This window comes from Staurois parvus, unplaced genomic scaffold (assembly GCF_062004578.1).
Source record: "Staurois parvus isolate SC_StPar_1 unplaced genomic scaffold, SC_StPar_1.0 ptg000529l, whole genome shotgun sequence".
NCBI classification, from domain to species: domain Eukaryota; kingdom Metazoa; phylum Chordata; class Amphibia; order Anura; family Ranidae; genus Staurois; species Staurois parvus.
In genome coordinates, this window is record NW_028318325.1 from 505,719 (window position 1) to 511,718 (window position 6,000).

Sequence of the window (6,000 nt, forward strand, 5' to 3'; positions counted from 1 at the left end):
AGGTCTAAAATTGATCAGTATTGTTGAGTCCAGAGGTGTTCAGTAGGATGTTCAGTAGGGTTGAGGTCCAAAGATGTTCAGTGGGGTTGATGTCCAAAGGTGTTTAGTAGGCTTGATGTCCAAAGGTGTTTAGTAGGCTTGAGGTCCAAAGGTGCTTAGTAGACTTGAGGTCCAAAAGTGTTTAGTAGGGTTGGAGTTTAAAGGTGTTCAGCAGAGCTGGGGTCCAACAATGTCCCGTAGGGTTGAGCTCCAAAGGTGTTCAGTAGAGTTGAGTCCAGAGGTATTCAGTAGGGTTGAGTCCAGAGGTGTTCAGCAAGGTTGAGTCCAGAGTTGTTCAGTGGGGTTGAGTCCAGAGGTGTTCAGTGGGGTTGTGGTCTAAAATTGATTAGTAGGATTGAGGTCCAAAGGTGTCCAGTAGGGTTGAGGTTCAAAGGTGTTCAAGTAGAGTTGAGGTCTAAAATTGATCAGTATTGTTGAGTCCAGAGATGTTCAGTAGGGTTGACGTCCAAAGGTGTTCAGTAGGGTTGAGTCCAGAGGTGTTCAGTAGGGTTGAGTCCAGAGGTGTTCAGTAAGGTTGAGTCCAGAGGTGTTCAGCAAGGTTGAGTCCAGAGGTGTTCAGCAAGGTTGAGTCCAGAGTTGTTCAGTGGGGTTGAGTCCAGAGTTGTTCAGTGGGGTTGAGTCCAGAGGTGTTCAGTGGGGTTGTGGTCTAAAATTGATTAGTAGGGTTGAGGTCCAACGGTGTCCAGTAGGGTTGAGGTTCAAAGGTGTTCAGTAGAGTTGAGGTCTAAAATTGATCAGTATTGTTGAGTCCAGAGGTGTTCAGTAGGGTTGACGTCCAAAGGTGTTCAGTAGGGTTGAGTCCAGAGGTGTTCAGTAGAGTTGAGTCCAGAGGTGTTCAGTAGGGTTGAGTCCAGAGATGTTCAGTAGGGTTGAGTCCAGAGGTGTTCAGTAGGGTTGACGTCCAAAGGTGTTCAGTAGGGTTGAGTCCAGAGGTGTTCAGTAGGGTTGAGTCCAGAGGTGTTCAGTAGGGTTGAGTCCAGAGGTGTTCAGTAAGCTGGAGTCCAGAGGTGTTCAGCAAGGTTGAGTCCAGAGTTGTTCAGCAAGGTTGAGTCCAGAGGTGTTCAGCAAGGTTGAGTCCAGAGTTGTTCAGCGGGGTTGAGTCCAGAGTTGTTCAGCGGGGTTGAGTCCAGAGTTGTTCAGTGCGGTTGAGTCCAGAGGTGTTCAGTAGGGTTGAGTCCAGAGGTGTTCGGTAGGGTTCAGGTCAAGGTACTAAAGAACACTTGAATTCCTTTGCAGCAAACATGGTCAAACCATATCTGTATGGAGCTGGCTCTGTACACAGGGACACAGTCACGCTGAAACAGAAAAGGGTCTTCACCAAAATGTTAAGGTTGGAAGAGCACAATTGTCTACAATATCTTTGTACTACCAGTACCCTTCACTGAAAACACCTGAACTCAATCATTTAGTGGGGTGGTTCACATACTTTAGGCCATTCGGTGTACATAGAAGGTAAGTCCCTTGTCTTGGATATGTAATTTTGTTGACACCGGTGTATTTGACAAAAAATCTCTTTAGAAGATAAGATCCTCCTATTGTACAGATAAATTGTTGGTATGAATGATCCTTCTCAATTTTGGCGATTAGGGCTCAGGATCCTATTTTTAATGAGGTAAATTATTAATTCAAATATTCATTCCAATGTTTCCATCCATGTTTTTGTCAATGGATCGAGTTTTGGATGGAGCCTACGTCTCCATTGGGAAAATAATTGTTGCGGTGACCATAAATTAGAGAGGAAACCTTCTTAGGGGGGTATCTGTTACAGCTGCTAAGGGGCGATCACAGAAAGCAAAAAAATACCTGACAGAGGTTCCAACCATTGTCTACACCCCCCCCCCCGCCCAAAAAAAAGAAAACCTGTTGGCTTTAGATATACTTTAAGTCACCTTTCATCTGCTTTTAGATCTTCTCCATTGTCTAATGGTGCATTGTTAACGATATGACGTCTTCCAGTCAATATCACACAACCTGTTCATAATTCAGACCCGCCGTGGTCTCTTTGAAACGCGTTGTATCTTGAAAGGCATGGCGGTGCCTCCAGTCTTATCGCGTTGTGATTGATGCTCTGTAGCGGAAGCCTGGCCTGAATTGCTCACCTCTATCTTCTGATAGGAAAAATTTATTGATTTTTCATTGTTATTTTCAAAGACAGAAAAGCTTTTCACACTGTCCGGTGCGCTGGGTTTATCTGCTGCCTCCATGCAAGCCCTGGCTGAGAGGCGCTTCCATGAAATGATTGATAGGGGTGATGATTTTCATGTGGTCCATGCTACTGACACTTCGCACGTTGTCTCAAAGGCTAACGCGACCGTTTGCAGCATGTCGCACCCATATTTAGGGGGTAACGTGACAAATGGTCCCACCCGCCCAGCACTCCCATGACAACGTGCAGGGGTTGTTCTCCCCCACAGTGCAGATCCCCAGCTTCTGTGTACCCTGATCAGCAGATCCACAGCTCATTAGTACCCCTGTTCAGCAGATCCACAGCTTCTGTGTACCCTGATCAGCAGATCCCCAGCTTCTGTGTACCCTGATAAGCAGATCCCCAGCTTCTGTGTACCCCTGTTCAGCAGATCCCCAGCATCTGTGTACCATGATCAGCAGATCCCCAGCTTCTGTGTGCCCTGATCAGCAGATCCTCAGCTTCTGTGTACCCCTGTTCAGCAGATCCCATCTTCTTTGTACCGTGATCAGCATATCCCCAGCTTCTGAGTAACCTGATCAGCAGATCCCCAGCTCATCAGTACCCCTGTTCAGCAGATCCCCAGCTCATCAGTACCCCTGTTCAGCAGATCCCCAGCTTCTGTGTACCCTGATCAGCAGATCCCCAGCTTCTATGTACCCCTCTTCAGCAGATCCCCAGCTCATTAGTATCCCTGTTCAGCAGATCCCCAGCTTCTGTGTACCCTGATCAGCAGATCCCCAGCTTCTGTGTACCCCTGTTCAGCAGATCCCCAGCTTCTGTGTTCCATGATCAGCAGATCCCCAGCTTCTGTGTACCCTTGTTCAGCAGATCCCTAGAATCTGTGTACCATGATCAGCAGATCCCCAGCTTCTGTGTGCCCTGATCAGCAGATCCCCAACTTCTGTGTACCCCTGTTCAGCAGATCCCCAGCTCATTAGTACCCCTATTCAGCAGATCCACAGCTTCTGTGTACCCTGATCAGCAGATCCACAGCTCATTAGTACCCCTGTCCAGCAGATCTACAGCTTCTGTGTACCCTGATCAGCAGATCCCCGGCTTCTCTGTACCCTGATCAGCAGATCCCCAGCTTCTCTGTACCCCTGTTCAGCAGATCCCCAGCATCTGTGTACCATGATCAGCAGATCCCCAGCTTCTGTGTGCCCTGATCAGCAGATCCCCAGCTTCTGTGTACCCTGATCAGCAGATCCCCAGCTTCTGAGTAACCTGATCAGCAGATCCCCAGCTCATCAGTACCCCTGTTCAGCAGATCCCCAGCTCATCAGTACCCCTGTTCAGCAGATCCCCAGCTTCTGTGTACCCTGATCAGCAGATCCCCAGCTCATCAGTACCCCTGTTCAGCAGATCCCCAGCTTCTGTGTACCCTGATCAGCAGATCCCCAGCTCATCAGTACCCCTGTTCAGCAGATCCCCAGCTCATTAGTATCCCTGTTCAGCAGATCCCCAGCTTCTGTGTACCCTGATCAGCAGATCCCCAGCTTTTGTGTACCCTGATCAGCAGATCCCCAGCTCATCAGTACCCCTGTTCAGCAGATCCCCAGCTCATCAGTACCCCTGTTCAGCAGATCCCCAGCTTCTGTGTACCCTGATCAGCAGATCCCCAGCTTCTATGTACCCCTCTTCAGCAGATCCCCAGCTCATTAGTATCCCTGTTCAGCAGATCCCCAGCTTCTGTGTACCCTGATCAGCAGATCCCCAGCTTCTGTGTACCCCTGTTCAGCAGATCCCCAGCTTCTGTGTTCCATGATCAGCAGATCCCCAGCTTCTGTGTACCCTTGTTCAGCAGATCCCTAGAATCTGTGTACCATGATCAGCAGATCCCCAGCTTCTGTGTGCCCTGATCAGCAGATCCCCAGCTCATCAGTACCCCTGTTCAGCAGATCCCCAGCTCATTAGTATCCCTGTTCAGCAGATCCCCAGCTTCTGTGTACCCTGATCAGCAGATCCCCAGCTTTTGTGTACCCTGATCAGCAGATCCCCAGCTTCTGTGTTCCATGATCAGCAGATCCCCAGCTTCTGTGTACCCTGATCAGCAGATGCCCAGTTTATTAGCACCCTCTTTTAGCAGATCCGCAGTTTATTAGTACCCTTGTTCAGCAGATCCCCTGCTCAGCAGTACACCCAGCTCTGCTGATCCACCACTCAGTATTTACTCCCAGCTTTACTGATTCCCTTCTCAGTAGTAACCCGAGCAACATATTTACCATAGAGCAAACAAGGTGTTTGCAATTTTCAGAGGGGCAGCGCTGCCCCCTGCTGTTATAAGATAGCAGCTTCACCAACAAGCTCATTCGAGCTCCCTGCATCCCCTGCCGGCTTTCTTTGCAGGTTCCCTGCTTCTGCCTGCACTTTGGGCTGATTCACCTGTCCACAGCAGGAGCAAGCCATGCCCTTGGTTGGAGTTGAGTAGGACCCCGCTGCCCGGCCGTCACATCCTTCATGACGTAGTAGAGCTCTCTGCCCTGTCCTTTCCCTCCAGAGCCGCTCTTCACTCAGAGCCCAGGCAGCGCTCAATGCAAACGCGGGGTTGTTGGGCAGCGGTGGCAAAGAGTGGTGGGTAGGGGGGGGTGTTGGTTGGGGATGGTAGTGGTCATGGCTGGGAAGGGGTTGTGGCAGATTTTAGTGTTTTCTAGGGCAGCAAAAAGGATAAATTCACACGGAGTAACCCCCAGCTCTGCTGATCCCCCAGTCAGTAGTAACCCCCAGCTCTGCTGATCCCCCAGTCAGTAGTAACCCCCAGCTTTGCTGATCCCCCAGTCATTAGTAACCCCCAGCTTTGCTGATCCCCCAGTCAGTAGTAACCCCCACCTCTGCTGATCCCCCGCTCAGTAGTAACCCCCAGCTCTGCTGATCCCCCGCTCAGTAGTAACCCCCAGCTCTGCTGATTCCCCCACTCAGTAGTAACCCCCAGCTCTGCCGATTCCCCCACTCAGTAGTAACCCCCAGCTCTGCTGATTCCCCCACTCAGTAGTAATCCCCAGCTCTGCTGATCCCCCACTCATTAGTAACCCCCAGCTCTGCTGATCTCCCACTCAGTAGTAACCCCCAGCTCTGCTGATTCCCCCACTCAGTAGTAACCCCCAGCTCTGCTGATTCCCCCACTCAGTAGTAACCCCCAGCTCTGCTGATCCCCCACTCATTAGTAACCCCCAGCTCTGCTGATCCCCCACTCAGTAGTAACCCCCAGCTCTGCTGATCCTCTGGTTCACTGATCATCCTCTCTTTCTGGTCCCTGCTCACCTACCGCTATAGTGCTCCCATGCTTTGCCCCATGTGTGACATCTGATAGTTTCTCCTGCTCCAGTCCCCCAGCTTTGCTCATCCTCCGCCGCCCTCTCCTCTCTCTCTCTGGTACTCACCTTCCACTACAGCTTTCCTATGTTGCATCTCATGTGGCGGTTGCTCCACTCCAGTCCAGTCCCCACTCTCCTTCCTGCTGCTCCACTCTGTACACCAGATGTGACGTCCACACCAGACACTTCCAAAATATATACAGTGAAGGAAATGCGTATTTGCTCCCCTGCTGATGTTGAATGTTCGCCCCTCACACAGAAATGATCGGTCTAACAATGGAATGTTCGGTGTAACACTGAGAGACAGAATACAACAACAAATTCAGCAGAAATGCGTCTAACAAATGATGACTGATCTGCATGTTCATGAGGGAAAGGAGGATTTTATCCCCTTCACAAGACATGACTTAGTACTTGGTGGCCAATCCCTTGTTGGTAATC